Raw genomic sequence first — 20,635 nt, 5'->3', positions numbered from 1 at the left:
GTTTTCTGTCACCGAGTGAAGTTCCTGCTGTCTTCCGAGAAGTCCTGGTCACGGTGTGCAGGAGTAGATTCCTTCTGACCGGCGACCGGCGCCGCCTTTCTCCGCGCTAGCTTCGTTAGTTTAGCAGCTAGCTGCTAGCTAGCTGCGGGAGGGGTGGTGAGACAGAGATCGGGTGATTTGCAAGTTAAATAGTACTACTAAATATGTTGAGAAAGTAATAAAGAAAGCTGCAGAACAATTAAAAGCACACAAATAGAACGATACTTAGCTTTTTCGAAACAGCGAGCAGTCAGCGAGCAGTCACGCACGGTGAACCGGAACCGCTTGATGAGAGTGAGCTGCATAAAGACCAGCGGACCCGAGGAACCTTTGCCAGAACGTCGCTAACCTTCCAGTAAGCATCACGTCTGGCATTCCCTCCCCAGTGCTTTGCTTGCCCTTTTCTTTGCTCTCTCTCTCTCTGTGTCTCCCTGGTTCTTGTCCCCTTTGTGTTTTTGCAGTGACTCCCCTGTCTTCTGTGATCGTGCCTTGTCACGCGACATCCATCCAGATTCCTGACTGCCCTCCTTGATCCACGACCTCCCTGCTCGGACCCAGACCACGCTGCCTCGCTCCTGCTCACGACCTCTTGCCCGTCCACAAACTGCCTCTTCGCCTTGCCCCTTGTGACTCGACGAAAGATACAACCAACACTCACAGACAACAACCCTTGGTAACATTTACATTATTAATATTACACATAGATTACACATAGTCTACACTCATTCACTTAGAGTAGCATACACATGCCACGTATTCATCAAAGGTTTTAAATAAACCTGGTAAACCGCAGTTCTGCTCTGGTTGTCGCCTCCTTCCCTTCTCTGAACATAACAGTACGTTCTGGCCAAAAAATGTCGGAACCAGGCAACAACGGCAAGTCCCAGTCCCGGACATCCAGAACTTCCGACCTGGCTATCCTTAGCTTCGTCGTGAGCGAACATCAGGTTCGTTTTTCTGCCCTTGAAGACAACCTCGGTTATATTCCAAGCTGGATGACATATGCCCTGGGGCCAGTCCAGGACCTGTGGTACCTCCGCATGTCTCTCAAACCAAGAGATCTGAACACAGCATTCCAGAACGAGAGCCCAGGATTGCCAGTCCTAGACCCTTTGAGGGGGACTTTGAACTATGTAGGGGTTTTTTGGTACAGTGTGACCTAATTTTTCGTCACCAGCCCTCCCGCTATACCTCTGATGGAGCCAAGATTGCATTTATTTTTTCCTTGCTTTCCGGTCCGGCTCTCAAATGGGCTACTGCCGCAGTCGACAGGACCGTAGGTCTCAACTCCGACTACTCTGCATTTCGTACTGAATTTTGGGCCGTCTTCGATCACCCCAAGGATGGGGGGTACGCGGCCGGACGTCTGTACTCCATTTCACAGGGCTCTCGTTCCGTGGCAGCCAATACCCTGGAATTCCGGACCCTGGCGGCGGACAGCGGTTGGGGGGACTGGGTGCGCCAAAGCGCATTCCGCCGCGGCCTCTCTGAAGAGATTAAAGATGGTCTATTGAGAGACAGACCTAATTCCTGCAAGGACCTCATCAAACTGGCCCTCTAATTTGATCTAAGACTTTGTGAGCGAGCAGCAGAGCGAGACCAGAGAACTGCCTCTAGGAGCCAAACTCTGCCTACCTTCAAGGCAGAAGTGGAACCAGACCGCTCCCCTACTACCTCAATGGCAGTCCTGGTGAGCCATACTTTATACCCCCGTAATGAAGAAAACCCTGACATACTGCTACCAGCTATCCTGGCCTGGGACCAGAGGAGCATTCAAGTACAGGCATTTGTGGACTCTGGAGCTGACGAAAGTCTTTTGGACTACAAGTTCGCCCGGCATTCCCCTGATCTCCCTGGACAAGACGCTGCCAGCAAAAGCCCTGGATGGACGCCCATTGGGCCCCATCAAGTACCGCACAGAGCCCCTTTCCATGACCATTTCTGGTAACCACAAGGACACCATCAGCCTATGGGTGCTGGAAGCTCCAGTAGCCCCACTTTTGCTTGGAAGATCTTGGCTTCGTCACCACAATCCCCATATTTCCTGGACTTCCGGCAGAATCCTAGCTTGGAGCACACCCTGCATGGCCAACTGTTGGGGCGGTATAGCTCGGTTGGTAGAGTGGCCGTGCCATCAACTTGAGGGTTCCAGGTTCAATCCCAGCTTCTGCCATCCTAGTCACTGCTGTTGTGTCCTTGGGCAAGACACTTTACCCACCTGCTCCCAGTGCCACCCACACTGGTTTAAATGTAACATAGTTTCACTATGTAAAGCGCTTTGAGTCACTGGAAAAAAAGCGCTATATAAATACAATTCACTTCACTTCACAACTGTCTTTGGTCAGCGTCTCCTCCGGTCCACCACTCCACTACCCCGACTCCCCAGGCCGATCTATCCCTGGTTCCTGCTTGCTACCATGACCTAGCCGAGGTCTTCAGCAAGGTACGTGCTCTGGGACTACCCCCTTATAGGCGCTACGACTGTGCCATCGAACTTCTTCCTAACGCAACCCTGCCGTCTAGCCGCCTCTACAATTTGTCTCTTCCAGAGAATGCGGCCATGAGGAAGTACATTACAGAGGGTCTTGCCTCGGGGATCATTACCCCGTCCAAGTCTCCACTGGCGGCGGGATTCTTTTTTGTGGCCAAGAAGGACGGGTCCCTTCGACCCTGCATTGATTACCGTCATCTTAACAACACTACCATCAAAAACAAGTAGCCTCTTCCGCTACTCAACTCTTCTTTTGAGTCCTTGGCACCTGCAACCATATTCACCAACTGGATCTTCGTAACGCCTATCACCTGGTACGAATCAGAGAGGGAGACGAGTGGAAAACGGCCTTCAACACCCATATGGGGCATTACGAGTACCGGGTAATGCCTTTTGGACTTACTAACGCACCTGCAATTTTTCAAACACTTGTTAACGACATCCTCCGGGACATACTGGATCAATTCCTGGTTGTGTACCTTGACGATATTTTGATTTTCTCCCGTAACCTCTCTGATCACCAGCAACATGTCCGAAGTGTCCTGCAACGTCTCTTGGAGAATTGCCTATTTGTTAGGGCAGAAAAATGCTGCTTCCACTCCTCTTCGGTGGAGTTCCTGGGATTTGTGGTCGAAAGGGGTCACATAAGACCCGACCCGAAGAAAGTGGAGGCCGTGATGAAGTGGCCGCCACCAACCACTAGGACGGAACTTCGGAGGTTCCTCGGCTTCGCCGGCTTCTACCGACGATTCATCCAGGACTTTAGTAGGGTTGCGGAACCGCTCCATTCTCTCACGTCAACTAACGTGCCTTTTGTATGGACTTTTTTTGGCTAGGAAGGCCTTCGAGGAATTAAAGGAGCGTTTTGTTTCTGCTCCCATTCTAGTCCACCCCGGGACTTTCACGGGATTTCTAGCCTCCAGAGGTAACACCACTATCCTTACTATTGTTGACCGTTTCTCCAAGGCAGCCCATTTCATTCCGCTACGCAAGTTACCTTCTACCACAGAGACGTCTGACCTCCTCACACTTCACGTCGTCAAGCAACATGATATTCCGGTGGATATCGTTTCTGACCGAGGCCCTCAGTTTACGTCGCAAATATGGAGAGCCTTCTGCAAGGGAATCGGGGCCTCCCCAAAACAACGGGCAGGCTGAGAGGGCGAATCAAAGCTTGGAGACCATGCTCCGATGTGTCGCCAGTCGTCAACCCACTTTCTGGAGCAAGTTTCTGCCATGGGTGGAGTTTTCCTATAACTCCTTGAAGAGCACCGCTACTGGTAGGTCCCCATTTGAGGGCTCATTAGGTTATCAACCCCCTTTGTTTCCTCAACAGTAACTTGAGATCGCTGTACCCTCAACTAGAGCTCATATTAGACGGTGTCAGAGGGTGTGGAGAGCCGCTCGTGCAGCTTTGGAAAGAGCATCCGAGAAAATGTGTCGCAACGCCAACCGTCATCGCAATCCAGCCCCGTCCTATAAACCAGGACAACAAGTGATGCTTCTCACTAAAGACCTCAGTCTCCAGGTACCATCTAGGAAACTGGCTCCACGTTATGTTGGTCCGTTGTCCATCATGTCTATCATAAACCCTGTTTCTGTTAAATTGGCTCTCCCACCCTCGGTCAAGGGGCATCCAGTTGTTCATATTTCCCAGATTAAACCGGTAGCGGAGAGCGCTCTGTCTCCTCCTGTCCCTGCCCCCCCACCCTCTAGGTTCTTGTCTAATGGAGATCAGGTTTGGACGGTCAAGGAAATCCTCAGGGTCCGTCGACAAGGTAGGGGGCTTGTTTATCTGGTCGACTGGGAGGAATATGGACCTGAAGACAGATCTTGGGTGACAGCCTCCTACCTTGCCGATCCCTCACTTCTAGAGGATTTCTACCGTGCCAATCCTGATGCTCCCCGGCGCTCGTCGGGGTCCTCGCATAAGGGGGGTACTGTCACGACGCGGAGTCGAACCCGCGTTTCCTTGGCAACTGGAGCTGCCGGTACCTCCGCTTATAGCGTGCTCAGACATGCCCCTGCTCGCGCTGAGCGCAGCACGCCCACGCAGCAATGAGCCTGCAAACAATCCGTAATCGACACACCTGGACTTGATGAGAGTGAGCTGCATAAAGACCAGCGGACCCGAGGAACCTTTGCCAGAACGTCGCTAACCTTCCAGTAAGCATCACGTCTGGCATTCCCTCCCCAGTACTTTGCTCGCCCTTTTCTTTGCTCTCTCTCTACGTGTCTCCCTGGTTCATGTCCCCTTTGTGTTTTTGCAGTGACTCCCCTGTCTTTTGTGATCGTGCTTTGTCACGCGACATCCACCCGGATTCCTGACTGCCCTCCTCGATCCACAACCTCCCTGTTCGGACGTAGACCACGCTGCCTCGCTCCTGCTCACGACCTCTTGCCCGTCCACGAACTGCCTCTTCGCCTTGCCCCTTGTGACTCGACGTAAGATACAACCAACACTCACAGACAACAACCCTTGGTAACATTTACATTATTATTACACATAGTCTACAATCATTAACTTAGAGTAGCATACACACGCCACGTATTCATCAAAGGTTTTAAATAAACCTGGTAAACCGCAGTTCTGCCCTGGTTGTCGCCTCCTTCCGTTCTCTGAACATAACACGTAGGGTTATTTCTCTTTTCTATGTTTCTTGATTCCTGTGCTAAGTTTGTAGCTTAGCTTCACGTGCGATCGGCACGCAGCCACTTTGGTTTGTGTCCTGTTTTTTTGTATGTGTTATGATTTACGAAGATTAAATCATGTTCCTACCTGCACGCTTTGTCTAGAGTGGTCCGTCTGAATCCCGAGAGAACGAACCCCGCAGTAAGATGCGACCCCCACATGACAGCCTGCAAGTGAATATATGTAAGATCAAGGTAAACAGCGAGAGTAAGCTTGTGTTTTCTCCCCGGCCCTCACCTCACAGGTGTGAGAAAGATCAAATGTGACGAGTGAAAACAAGCCGACAAGACAGAAGTGCACCTGCAGTCATTTGGCTCCATTAAATCGTGTTTGTCTTTACCAGTCGGTGGATGAACGCTTTGTTTATGCCATCAAGCTGCCTAGTTAGGGGGCAAGGATTGTGGCGCTCTGGCACTAATCTCAGCTCATCTTTAGTCGCTCCCAGAGTGAATTGAGATTGACTGGCATTATAAAAGGAAGGTAGGCATCAACAACAAGGTCAGTGGCTGCCCTAGTTTTCCACTGTGCAAAGAGCTGTCTGCGGTCCTGGGTAGGATTCTGTTTCAGAGTGTGCTTGGCATGTGGAGAAGACTTGAAAGCAGACAGGAGTTGCAGTGAGAGAGTGCAGCCTGACAAGAACAGACGGGCGTTGTCTTTGTCAACTGTCTCTCTCCAAATGATAGACAGCAATAGCAAGCTACTGTATACATTTTGCAACTTGACGTAGAATCTATTAAACTGGCGGCCCGAACTCTTCCTTGTCCGAGCTTGAAGCAACGCTACACACACGTAAACTAGGGTTGTATGGTATACCGGTACTAGTAGGGTATCGCGGTACTAATGAATCATAAACGGTACTATACTCTGTTTGAAAAGTACCGGTTCCCGGGCATGACGTCATGTCGTGACATTGCTGGTTTTTTTACGAGCAGAGGAGCATGTTCGGCAGCGCACACACACGGAGTGCTTTAAGCAGACACAGTTTGTAGACAGAAAACAGAGAATTAATGCATTTTGGAGTAAAAAGTAAAGATAAAGGTGAAGTTATAACACTGAAACACCCTCAGGAAGAGGTGCTTTAAGACATGACTAGCTAGCTAGCAGCGAACATCCACTCGCAGTCGGCAGTGTTTTAGCTACTTCTTAATCACTGATTCTGGCCTCGATGGCGACAAATAAAGTACGTTTCTTACAAGTATTATTATCACTGCAGGAGGAGGAATAGCTAAACATGCTTCACTACACAACGTAGGACAGGGGTGGGCAATTAATTTTTACCGGGGGCCGCATAAGCAACCAGAGCACTGCTGGAGGGCCACACCGACAATATTTAAATTAAATTTTGCTCAATATTATTTTTTATATACCGTAAGATAAATAATAATAATAATAATAATAATAATAATTAATAATAATAATAATAATAATAATTTCATTTAACTTAACTTAACTTTATACAAAAGCAGATTGCTTTTGATGGGTTTTTTTTTTAACACTGTCTTACACTACACTTCCTGATGTATAATACAATGCAAAAATATCCATTTCTGCACAGGGTTAATTTCTGTCACCCTATCCTGCATTATACAACATTTTTCCCTGTCAGATTTGGACAACCATCTGTTGTTAAAAATCGTTTTTAATCATATTTATTTTATATTGTTTTTTATATTGGTTTTATATGTAATTATTTTTTGTTTTTATTCAGTCATTGGTGGAGCTTAGGATAATATTTGAATATTGTTTTTAATATTGTTGTGCAGCACTTTGGAAACATTTTGTTGTTTAAATGTGCTACATAAATAAAGTGGATTGGATTGGATTGTCACACCTGCCAGCTTGTCCCATTTCAGTCCTAACATGTCCAAACACGCATTTACCTATGTGAACAAGTTATTACCTGTGGTTGTCTCTTTAATTGACTGCATGGCTGCCAGGTCCTTCGTGATTTGAAAGTCTGTAGTTATCCGACGTAAGAAGATGAGCAGCTGGGCGGTGTCACGTACATCGCAGCTCTCATCCAAAGCCAGCGAAAAACAGTCAAAGTCTCCGGCATATCAGCGCAACAGAGTCCAATAAGCACTCCTTAATAAACTCTCCGTCAGAAAATGCCTTACTTTTTTTGGCGATTTTGTGAGAAATGATGAAACTTGTCCTGACGGCTGCATCTCTGGGGGTGTGAAATTTGGCAAAAAGTCCTTGTTGGGTTTGCAGTTTTACCATCAACGCATCAGCCGGCGATTCAAATTATATTCTTTAAACACAGCAACCCGTGTACCACAAATTAAGCACACGGCTTTACCTTTAATTTCTGTAAAGAAATACTTGGCAGTCCATGTCTTGTTGAAAACACGCCATTCGTCATCAACTTTTCTCTTTTTAGCGTCTTATCACTTGTCGCTGTGCACTTTCACTCACAGGTTACACCCGGACGGACATATGCCCATAAATAACACTTTTCAAAATAAAAGCAGCACAGTTGTATTGCACGCACGACATAGATGTTTTTTAAACTTTATTTTGTAATTTGTGATTGCCGCTGTTCACATTCACTCACAATCACACACGCGCATACGTCCACACGGAAGTAATACAAATAACGCTTTTCAAAACAAAAGCAGCACCGTTGTATTGCACACTCGACATAGATACTTTTTTAAATTGATTTTGTAATTTATGATTGGCCTCACGCGGGCCGAACAGGGACGCACAAAGGGCCGGATGTGGCCCGCGGGCCGCAGAATGCCCAGGTCTGCCGTAGGAGGATACAATAGCTCACCGGCGTCACAATGCAAACAAATGCCATGGGTGGATCTACACCCGACATCCACTGTAGTGATACCAAGTACAGGAGCGTGTCTTGTCGATACTACTATGATTAAATCAATATTTTTTATCGTCACAAAATATTTTTTCCTTTTTAAAAAAATGTATATTATGTTTATAAACTCAGGACTTTGAATATGACCAATGTATGATCGATACCCAAATGTGTGGTATCATCCAAAACTAATGTAAAGTATCAAAGAAGAGAAGAATAAGTGATTATTACATTTTAACAGAAGTGTAGATAGAACCTGTTAAAACAGAAAATAAGCAGATATTAACAGTAAATGAACAAGTAGATTAATAATCAAGTTTTACAGCTTGTCCTTTATAATGTTGGCAAAATAATAGAATGATAAATGACACAATATGTTACTGCATACGTCAGCAGACTAATCTTTGTTTGTTTACTTACTGTATTTTCCAGATCATAGGGCGCACCGGATTATAAGGTGCACTGCCGATGAATGATCTATTTTCGATCTTTTTTCATATATAAGGCGTACCGGATTATAGGGCGCATTAAAAGGGTCATATTATTATATATTTTTTCTAAATGTAAAATACTTCCTTGTGGTCTACATAACATGTAATGGTGGTTCTTTGGTCAAAATGTTGCATAGATGATGTTTTACAGATCATCTTCAAGTCGCTTTCTGACAGTCTCTTCAGGATGCGCCGTTTTGTGGGCGGTCTTATTTACGTGCCTCCACTTCGACAGCGTCTTCTCCCCGTCATATTTGTTGTCAAAAAAGTGTCAAAAGATGGAGCTAACTGTTTTAATGACATTCAGACTTTACTTCAATCAATAATGGAGCAGCATCTCCTCATCCGTGGCTCACTAGTGCAACAACAACGCCGTGTGTCCCGTGAAAAACCGTCCGACCGTTCCTTGGGTGAATTATGTAAACTCACTACGCCGGTATGTTTTAGTGTTTTCATGGCGAGTTTACTGACCGATATAAGTAAGAACTTTACACTACTTTATATTAGAAATGGCAACAGTGGAGGATGAATGTCCCATAACAAGAAGATAGAGAAAAAGAAGAAGCTTATCCACTACGGTGTCGCCACGGATTACAATGGCAGGTACCCACAAAATTTCAGGACTTATGCAGATCCCAAATACAGATCAGCAGGTACCAGAAGGTAAGAAAAGTTGCATTTGCATAATATTGCAAAACAAAACGGCAGATAATAGGTCTTACCTCATACACCTTGTGGTTAGAGTGTCCGCCCTGAGATCGGTAAGTCATGAGTTCAAACCGGTCGAGTCATACTAAAGACTATGAAAATGGACTCATTACCTCTCTGCTTGGCACTCAGCATTAAGGGTTGGAATTGGGGGTTAAATCACCAAAATGATTCCCGAGCGCGGCCACCGCTGCTGCTCACTGCTCCCCTCACCTCCCAGGTGGTGGAACAAGGGGATGGGTCAAATGCAGAGAGTAATTTCACCACACCTAGCGTGTATGTGGCTATCAGTGGTACTTTAACTTTAACTTAACACACCATAATAATACTCCTATGTTGAAGCACAGTACAATCCATCAAGCGGTGTAGCTAAATAACTTACCAAAGTCGTACTAAAACATGTTGGTAGAATTTTGAGCGCCGTGTGTAATGTTCTATACTTTCAATGGAACATATCAAATGTTGGTGTTGTTTACTTGGGTCGTATTGCCATCATATTGCAGTCTACACTTATCTCTTATGTCTACTGGTCACACTGATCATTATACCATGTACCAAATACAATTGCTTCGAGGTCGGTAAGGAAAACCAGAATTATTCCGTACATTAGGCGCACCGGGTTATAAGGCGCACTGTCGAGTTTTGAGGAAAAAAAAAGGATTTTAAGTGCGCCTTATAGTCCGAAAAATACAGTACTACTAAAAGACAAGTTGTCTAGTATGTTCACTATTTTATTTAAGGACTAAATTGGTCTTCCATTGCAATAATAAACACATGTTTAATGTACCGTGAGATTTTTTGTTAAAATAAAGCCAATAATGCCATATTTGTGGTCCCCCTTATTTGGAAAAGTACCGAAAAGTATCGAAATACCGGTACCGGTACTAAAATATTGGTATTGGACAACCCTAGTAACTAGTATATCATGCAAAAGCGCAGATTCCAACCATTGAAATACTTTGTATAGTTCAGAGGTGTCAAACTCAAATACAGAGTGGGCCAAAATTTAAAACTGAACAAAGCCGCGGGCCAAGGTTAAACAAATTAACCTTTTAATAGGGACACAAACAAGTTTTGCATTGAATATTGAACAAGCAAGGCTTGTATAACTTTATAGTGACATGCAAAATCGAGTTTCAAATAATAATAATAATAATAAAAAAACATCAATGGCATATCAAATAAAATTGAATGCCTCTTTTCTATGTGCAGCCTTCTGAGGTAAATATCAAAATAAACTTTTTCCACAGGCTAATAATACATTTTAAAATAAAATAACAATAATGAATGAATCAAACATTCAAGCCTTGAAGTAGCAAGAGAAAGTGCATGAATAAAACGTTAATTATTGCTCAGTTTGCTACACTGATTTGCTTTAACACTGAATATGGAACAAACAATGAATGAATGAATGAAATACGTTTATTTCGGTCATATAATCAACCATCAACTATTAACCATTTTGTGTGACCAGTTTAACAGTACAGATTAGACATATCATACACATTTACAGACAAAAATAATGGAAAAGAAAAAGAATGACTGAAAAAGGAATAGGCTGAAGCCAAAGCTTATATTTGCCTATTCTATACCTCCCCACTGATTTGCTTTAACGCTGAATATGGAACAAGCAATGCTTATATAAATTAATAGTGCAAAATCAACTTTCAAAAAGCAAACGGTGGTAGCGGGGGGTGTATTTGTAGCGTCCCGAAAGAGTTAGTGCTGCAAAGCGTTCTGGGTATTTGTTGTGTTGTGTTTATGTCATACTTGCCAACCCTCCCGGATTTTCCGGGAGACACCCGAAATTCAGCGCCTCTCCCGAAAACCTTCCGGGACAAATTTTCTCCCGAAAATCTCCCGAAATTCAGGCAGACCTGAGTGACGTGTCGACAGCCTGTTTTCACGTCCGCTTTCCCACAATATAAACAGTGTGCCTGCCCAATCACGTTATAACTGTAGAATGATCGAGGGCGAGTTCTTGGTTTCTTATGTGGGTTTATTGTTAGGCAGTTTCATTAACGTCCTCCCAGCGTGGCAACAACACACAACAACAGCAGTCACGTTTTTGTCTACCGTAAAGCAGTTTGTCTGCCGTAAACAGCAATGTTGTGATACTCTTAAACAGGACAATACTGCCATCTACTGTACATGCATATGTGACATAAACATCTAGGGCTTTTAGAGAGTGCAGTGCACAATTGCGCACACAACAAGGAGACAAAGCAGAATGCATCATCAGAGAGGGTGTTCAGCATGGTTAGAAAAATAGTGACAGAGAATAGAACAAGGATGGACAATTCAACCCTTAACTCAACAATGAGTAGATGAGTGTTATGTGCGTGTATATGTGTAAATAAATGAACACTGAAATTCAAGTGTTTCTCTTATTTATATATATATATATATATATATATATATATATATATATATATATATATATATATATATACATATACAGTATATATATATATATAATAATATAATTATATATATATATATATATATATATATATATATATATATATATATATATATATAGCTAGAATTTACTGAAAGTCAAGTATTTCTTATATATATATATATGAAATACTTGACTTGGTGAATTCTAGCTGTAAATATACTCCTCCCCTCTTAACCGCGCCCCCAACCCTGCCCCCGACCACGCCTCCCACCCCCCCACCTCCCGAAATCGGAGGTCTCAAGGTTGGCAAGTATGGTTTATGTTGTGTTACGGTGCGGATGTTCTCCCAAAATGTGTTTGTCTTTCTTGTTTGGTGTGGGTTCACAGTGTGGTGTATATTTGGAACAGTGTTAAAGTTTTTTATACGACCACCGTCAGTGTGATCTGTATGGCTGTTGACCAAGTATGTCTTGCATCCAATTGTGTGTGTGTGTGTGTGTGTGTGTGTATGTGTAAAAGCCGCATATATTATGTGACTGGGCCGGCACGTTGTTTATATGGGGGATAAGCGGACGAGACGACAGGTTGTAAAGAAGACGCTAAGGGCAATGCCTTTAAGGCACGCCCCCAATATAGATGTCCGGATTTCACTGAAATTCAGGAGTCTCCCGGGAAATCGGGAGGGTTGGCAAGTATGGTGCGGTGAATGCGGTGTCACAGCGGCAACAGCCGCTGTATAATACCAGCGGGCCAGCTCTAATGTTAATTGATATTGCCTCAAGGGCCAAATTAAATTACGCGGCGGGCCAAATTTGGCCCGTGGGCCAGAGTTTGACACCAATGGTATAGTTCAAGACTTACGGTCATTTGACAACATCACTGCACATCATAATGGCAGCTACACTTTCCATCTTAAATATCTAAAAAAATTATTTAGGAATGTCCGGCGGGCCAGATTGAAATGCTTAGCATGTGGCCCCTGGGCCTTAATTTGCCTAACCTGCTTTAATGAGACAGCCGTGAATGACAAGCGGTCATTTTAATCGGCCTGAATGATCATTGTTATTTAGTTTAATTCGTCCTTTTTTGATTAAGCTGTTCAAAAATGTAGTAACTTTAATTGTAAATTGGTTGTAATGTAAAAGGAAATGTAATTAAAATCGGCATACATGTGGCGCTAACTTTAACTGGAAGCGGCGCCGATAGTCCGGAAAATACGGTACTACTAAAAGACAAGTTGTCTAGTATGTTCACTATTTTATCTAAGGACTAAATTGATCTTCGATTGCAATAACAAACATATGTTTAATGTACCGTGAGATTTTTTGTTAAAATAAAGCCAATAATGCAATTTTTTGTGGTCCCCCTTGTTTAGAAAAGTACTGGTACTAAAATATTGGTATCGGGACAACCCTAATAACTAGTATATCATGCAAAAGCGCAGATTCCGACCATTGAAATACTTTTTATAGTAAAGACTTACGGTCATTTGACAACATCACTGCACATCATAATGGCAGCTACCCTTTCCATCTTAAAGATCGAAAACAATTATTTGGGAATGTCCGGAGGGCCAGATTGAAACGCTTTACAGGCCGCATGTGGCCCCCGGGCCTTAAATTGCCCAGGTCTGCTTTAATAATCCGTTGTGGTGAAGAAGGAGCTGAGCCGGAAGGCAAAGCTCTCAATTTACCGGTCGATCTACGTTCCCATCCTCACCTATGGTCATGAGCTTTGGGTTATGACCGAAAGGACAAGATCACGGGTACAAGCGGCCGAAATGAGTTTCCTCCGCCGGGTGGCGGGGCTCTCCCTTAGAGATAGGGTGAGAAGCTCTGTCATCCGGGGGTAGCTCAAAGTAAAGCCGCTGCTCCTCCACATCGAGAGGAGCCAGATGAGGTGGTTCGGGCATCTGGTCAGGATGCCACCCGAACGCCTCCCTAGGGAGGTGTTTAGGGCACGTCCAACCGGTAGGAGGCCACGGGGAAGACCCAGGACACGTTGGGAAGACTATGTCTCCCGGCTGGCCTGGGAACGCCTCGGGATCCCCCGGGAGGAGCTGGACGAAGTGGCTGGGGAGAGGAAAGTCTGGGCTTCCCTGCTTAGGCTGCTGCCCCCGCGACCCGACCTCGGATAAGCGGAAGGAGATGGATGGATGGATGGATGGATGCTTTAATGAGACAGCCGTGAGTAACATCCGGTCATTTTGCTGATCTGTATTTGGGATCTGCATAAGTTCTGAAAATTTGCACGCGTCCGCCTTTGTGGTCTGTGTCGACGCCGTAGTGGATAAGCTTCTTCTTTTTCTCTATCGTTTTGTTATGGGACATTCATCTTCCGCTGTTGCCATTTCTAATATAAAGTAGTGTAAAGTTCTTACTTATATTTGTCAGTAAACTCGCCATGAAAGCACTAAAACATACCGGTGCAGTGAGTTTACATTATTCACCCAAGGAACTTTAGTTATTAGGGACACATTTCCTGTGTTGTTGTTGCACTAGTGAGCCACGGATGAGAAGATGCTGCTCCGTTATTGATTGAAGTAAAGTCGGAATGTCATTAAAACAGTTAGTGCCATCTTTTGACACTTCTTCCACCTCCGTCCTTGCACGCTACACCGCAGTGACGTTCGGTGAGGTTGATGGCTGGTGAGGCACTGACTTCATCACAGTCAGATTTACAAACATATGAACCCTAAAGAGTATCTTATTCACCATTTGATTGGCAGCACTTAACGGGTTATGTTTAAAAGCTCATACCAGCATTCTTCCCTGCTTGGCACTCAGCATCAAGGCTTGGAATTGGGGGTTGAATCACCAAAAATTATTCCCGGGCGCGGCGCTGCTGCTGCCCACTGCTCCCCTCACCTCCCAGGGGGTGAACAAGGGGATGGGTCAAATGCAGAGGACAAATTTCACCACACCTAGTGTGTGTGTGTGACAATCATTGGTACTTTAACTTAACTTTAACTTTACACATACAAACTGTAGCACACAAAAAAGCATATTTAATTAAAAAAACGTTATTATAGTCATATCTTTACTTATAAGTGTGGGAACAGTGGTGTTCGTGTTGGAGGAGTTGTGAATGAATGAAATATGAACTCCGTGCTGCAGTCTGCAGGTGTACCTACTGTTGTGTCCCTGCAGTCATTCACGGCTCCTCTGGCGCGAACATTGTTGTTTTTGCACTTTTTGGCTTCTTGTTAAGTGACTTTTTTTGGGTGGATTCGGTCTTGCACGTGGAGGGTTTGGGTGTGGGCTTTGGTTGGTGTGGTGCTCCCGTCAGGGGGTGCATTCTGCGGCGGGGGTACATTAACCAGCACCAGGAGGCGGGATTACTGCGAGCCTCACACAGTGCATCTTCGCAGCAGTTTTATGATTGCTCAGCACAAGAAATACTTTACACACATACAGTTGTTGACAAAATACACTGTACATTATATACCTCAGCTAACTAAACTATGGAAATGTATAACATAGTTCATATAGCAATACGGTCTCACTGCACAGCAGGCCAGCAGTTAGCCGAGTCCGCAATCCATGTTGAGGCACAACTGAGTGACGTGCCTCAACTGGCTGCTGATCACTGCACCGTCTCTTCTCAGTATTTGAACGGCAAATGTGAAAATTCAGCGATTTTGAATAAAAATAATCTAAAACTGGTGAAGTTAAATGGAAAATAACTTTATAGTATAATCACTGAATACATATAACAATTTAATTATTATTTTTTCTTTTTACTTTTTTTTTCTCTCCATGATGGCAGGTGAGGCCTCCGGTGACCGCACGTCACTGCTACACCGCTACAACAAAAGATGACGGCGAGAAGACGCTGTCGAAGTGGAGGCACATAAATAAGACCGCCCACAAAACGGCGCAGCCTGACTGTCAGAAAGCGACTTGAAGATGATCTGTAAAACATCATCCATGCAACATTTTGAGCAAAGAACCACCATTACATGTTATGTAGACCACAAGGAAGTCTTTTACATTTAGAAAAAAAATCATAATATGCGCCTTATAATACGGTGCGCCCTATCGTCCCAGGTCTGCTTTAATGAGACAGCCGTGAGTGACAATTAAGCGGTCATTTTAATCGGTCTGAATGATCATTTTTATTTAGTTTAATCCGTCCTTTTTTAATTAAGCTGTTCAAAAATGTTGCAACCTTAATTGTAAATCGGTTGTAACGTAAAAGGAAATGTAATTTAAATCGGCATACATGTGACGCTTACTTTAACCGGAAGTGGCGCCGATAAATTGTTAAAGGTCTCTCTCCCTCTCCCCTCTCTCTCTCTCGGTGTAGTTAGTTATTAGGCTGCAGCAGCATCACGGAGGCAGACATCATCTCCTCTCCTCCCGTCTCCTCGTCGTCCGCCATCCAATTCCAAAGCACACATTTTGTGTACCTCTCTCCCCGGCGAGGCGGCTAATGGAGGAAGTCTCGCTTCTTGCCTCTCAACAACTGAAGGACAAATGCCGCTTTTCACCAACCTTCATCGTCGTGTCAACACGTCTTGGAAACCTCCTCTCGGGAAGTTATTTGGATAAAAAAAAAAAAAGACAAAAAGCTCCCAAAGTGGTCGTCGACGCTTCCAGTCAAGGTAAAACTGTTGTTGCGTTCAAGTGCAGATGACACCAGGAGAGAGTGCTGCGTTCAAGTGCTTGTCACAATCTGACACAGATAATGCTCGGTTTTGAATGACAACGTCAAAGAGGCACCCGTTTAAAAATTGTTTAGTTTGCAGTCGTGAAAAACTGAAAAAAACAAAACAATGATAACATTATATGATGCAGTACACTTCTTTACCTATGCTAGTACAACCACAATAATATTATTTTGCTACTTACATGAATACCTCATGTGTAAATCAGAATTAATTTGGTGCATTTGCAAACAGCTAAAATTATGCACAAAGCAAACTATAACCTGCTATCCAGTAAATAATTTCCCTCGTTTTAATTGTGGTCGTTAACATTACATCATGATCTTTATTTTAGCATGAATACCGTATTTTTCAGACCATAAGGCACACTTAAAATCCTTTCATTTTCTCAAAACTCGACAGTGCGCCTTATAACGCGGTGCGCCTAATGTACGGAATAATTTTGGTTGTGCTTACCGACCTCCAGCAATTGTATTTGGTACATGGTGAAATGATAAGTGTGACCAGTAGATGGCAGTCACACATAAGAGATACGTGTAGAATGCAATATGATGGCAGTCACACATAAGAGATATGTGTAGACCGCAACATGACTCAAGTAAACAACACCAACATTTTGTATGTTCCATTGAGAATATAGAACATTACACACAGTGCTCAAAAATCTATCCAGCCTTCATCTTCGTGTCAACACGTCTTGGAAGCCTCTTCTCGGGAAGTTATTTGGATAAACAAAAAGACAAAAAGCTCCCAAAGTGGTCGTCGACGCTTCCAGTCAAGGTAAAACTGTTGTTGCGTTCAAGTGCAGATGACTACAGGAGAGAGTGCTGAGTTCAAGTGCTTATCACAATCTGACACACGCGCTGCCTTGACTAAGATAATGCTCGGTTTTTAATGACAACGTCAAAGAGGTACCTATTTAACAATTGTTTTGGTATTATGGTTGTAGTTTGCAATCGTGAAAAACTGGACAAAAACAAAACAATGATAATATTAAAAGTACCTGTCTATGATGCAGTACACTTAGCTAGTACTACCACAATAATATTATATTGCTACTTGCATGAATATCTCATGTGTAAATCTGAATGTGTTGGTGCATTTGCAAACAGCTACAATTATGCACAAAGCAAACTATAACCTGCTACCCAGTAAATAATTTCCCTAATTTTAAGAGCTTATTTTAATTTACTTATTTTGGTCGTTGACATTACATCATAATCTTCATTTTAGCATGATTGCCATATTTTTCAGACAATAAGGCGCAGTTAAAATCCTTTAATATTCTCAAAGCTCGACAGTGCGCCTTATAACCTAGTGCGCCTAATGTACGGAATAATTTTGATTGTGCTTACCGACCTCCAGGCAATTTTATTTGGTATATGGTGAAATAAGTGTGACCAGTAGATGACAGTCACACATAAGAGATACGTGTAGACTGCAGTATGACTCAAGTAAACAACACCAACATTTTATATGTTCCATTGAGAATATAGAACATTACACACAGCGCTCTAAATTCTATCAACATGTTTTAGTACGACTTTGGTAAGCTATGAAGCCACACCGCTTGATGGATTGTACTGTGCTTCAACATAGGAGTATTATTATGGCGTGTGTATAAGGTAAGACATATTATCTGACGTTTTCTTTCACAATAATATGCAAAAGCAACTTTTCTTACCTTCTGATACCTGCTGATCTGTATTTGGGATCTGCATAAGTCCTGAAAATTTGCGCGCGTCCGCCTTTGTAGTCCGTGCGGACACCGTAGTGGTTAAGCTTCTTCTTTTTCTCTATATTCTTGTTATGGGACATTCATCCTCCGCTGTTGCCATTTCTCATATATAGTAGTGTAAAGTTCTTACTTATATCTTTCAGTAAACTCGCCATGAAAGCACTAAAACATACCGGTGTAGTGAGTTTACATAATTCACCCAAGGAACTTTAGTTATTAGAGAGTTGCGGTCGGATGGTTTTTCACGGGACACAATTCCGGCGTTGTTGTTGCACTAGTGAGCCACGGATGAGGAGATGCTGCTCCGTTATTGATTGAAGTAAATCTGAATCTCATTAAAACAGTTAGCTCCGTCTTTTGACACTTCTTCCACACCCGTCCTTGCACGCTACACAGCTATAACAAAGATGACAGGGAGAAGACACTGTCGAAGTGGAGGCACGTAAATAAGACCGCCCACAAAACGGCGCATCCTGAAGCGACTGTCAGAAAGCGACTTGAAGATGATCTGTAAAACATCATCTCTGCAACATTTTGACCAATTTATTTATTTATTTATGGTTTGAAACAACACTTTCGTGTACTTTATATGATTCTGTCCATGGTTTGTCTTGCTATGCTATGAGACATGTTATTATTTGAAATACGCAACTTTTTAAATTTTAGGAGACATATTAGGTATACCTGCACAAAGTATAGGTATCGAATCGGTATGGCCGATACCAGCCTGAATTTTACTTGGTATCGGATCGGGGAAAAAATCGGTGGTATCGCACATCACTAGTTATCACTTTGGGTTTGAACGGTTTCTTAAATTTGATCATTTAATTCCATTGTTTGAATTATTTGCTTAATCTATTTCACAATTGAATTCTACATATTGATACAAAAACGGTTTTAAGTGTTGTTCGTGCATACAAATGATTTAAGTTAAATTTTTCTTTAAGGTTATATTTCTCCTCTTTTGTTGATAATTGTTATACACTGCAAAAAAGAGCAGACGAAATATAAGATACATAAATATAAGAGACTTTACTTCAATCAATAACAGAGCAGCATCTCCTCATCCGGAAACAACAACAAGGCTGGACAACAACAACAATTCTCTAATAACTAAAGTTCTTTGGGTGAATAATGTAAACTCACTACACCGGTATGTTTTAGTGCTTTCATGGTGAGTTTACTGACAGATATAAGTAGGAACTTTACACTACTTTATATAAGAAATGGCAACAGTGGAGGATGAATGTCCCATAACAAGAAGATAGAGAAAAAGAAGAAGCTTATTGACTACGGCGTCGCCACGGACTACAAAGGCGGATTCGCGCACATTTTCAGGACTTATGCAGATCCCAAATACACATCAGCAGGTACCAGAAGGTAAGAAAAGTTGTTTTTGCATAATATTGCAAAACAAAACGCCAGATAATATCTGCAATAGGTGCCATTTTGCAGTCCTTATACATACCATAATAATACTCCTATGTTGAAGCACAATTCGTCAGTCTATGATAGCTGTAACGGTAATGCTCCCACAATCCATTAAGCGGTGCGGCTTCATAGCTTACCAAAGTCGTACTAAAACATTTTTGATAGATTGGAGTGCTGTGTGTAATGTTCTATATTCTCAATTGGGTCTCAATCTCCTTGGGTGAATAAGCTAAAACCACTATACCGGTAGTTTTTAGCGCTTTCATAGCGAGTCTACTGACAGATATAAGTAACAACTTTACACTACTTTATATTAGAAATGCCCCATAACAAGAAGATAGTGAAAAAGAAGAAGCTTCTCGACTACATCGTCGGCACGGACTACAATGGCAGATGTGCGCAATTTTCCAGGATTTATGCAGATCCCAAATACAAATCAGCAAGTACCAGAAGGTAACAAAAGTTGCTTTTGTATAATATTGCCAAACAAAACATCAGATAATATGTCTGCTAATGGGTGCCATTTTGCAGTCCTTATACAAACACCATAGTAATACTTGTATCTCTGACTACGGTAGCCGTAATGCGCCAACAATCTATAAAGCGGTGCGGCTTCAAAGTCGTACTAAAACATTTTGAGAGATTTTTGAGCGCCGTGTGTAATGTTCTATATTCTCAATGGAACATTTAAAGTGTTGGTGTTGTTTACTGCCATTATATTGCAGTTTATACGTATCTCTTATGTGTTGACTGCCATCTACTGGTCACACTTATCATTTCACCATGTACCAAATACAATTGCTTGGAGGTCGGTAAGCACAACCAAAATTATTCCGTATGGTAAAAAAACACGGTACTTTTTTTTACACTTTCTGTTAATGATGTACACTATCTCAAATACCGAAAGTATCGTTAGCATTGATGTTTTTATTTCCATCCATCCATCCATTTTCTACCGCTTATTCCCTTTGGGGTCGCGGGGGCGCTGGAGCCTATCTCAGCTACAATCGGGCGGAAGGCGGGGTACACCCTGGACAAGTCGCCATCTCATCGCAGGGCCAACAGACAACATTCACACTCACATTCACACACTAGGGCCAATTTGGTGTTGCCAATCAACCTATCCCCAGGTGCATGTCTTTGGAGGTGGG

The 20,635-nt window shown here is 43.1% G+C and overlaps 1 protein-coding gene and 1 long non-coding RNA gene across 5 annotated transcripts in view; one reads left to right on the top strand and one right to left on the bottom strand.

The window, feature by feature from the left end:
- Positions 1-16,251, bottom strand: part of LOC140679783 (uncharacterized) — an 80,256-nt gene extending 64,005 nt beyond the window's left edge. Inside the window, exon 1 of the long non-coding RNA XR_012051130.1 lies at positions 16,143-16,251. This is a non-coding gene — a long non-coding RNA (uncharacterized lncRNA). The remainder of the gene's footprint in view (positions 1-16,142) is intronic.
- The window catches only part of dlgap4b (discs, large (Drosophila) homolog-associated protein 4b), a 363,341-nt gene continuing 358,665 nt past the window's right edge, over positions 15,960-20,635 (top strand). For all 4 annotated transcript variants that reach the window (XM_061984691.1, XM_061984692.1, XM_061984690.1 and 1 more), the window contains exon 1: positions 15,960-16,252. The gene's annotated coding sequence lies outside the window, so the exon portion shown is untranslated. The remainder of the gene's footprint in view (positions 16,253-20,635) is intronic.

The sequence above is a fragment of the Nerophis lumbriciformis genome, linkage group LG23 (assembly GCF_033978685.3).
Source record: "Nerophis lumbriciformis linkage group LG23, RoL_Nlum_v2.1, whole genome shotgun sequence".
NCBI lineage: Eukaryota > Metazoa > Chordata > Actinopteri > Syngnathiformes > Syngnathidae > Nerophis > Nerophis lumbriciformis.
Note: the sequence above shows the minus strand (reverse complement) of the source record. Positions and strands in the feature narration are given on the sequence as shown.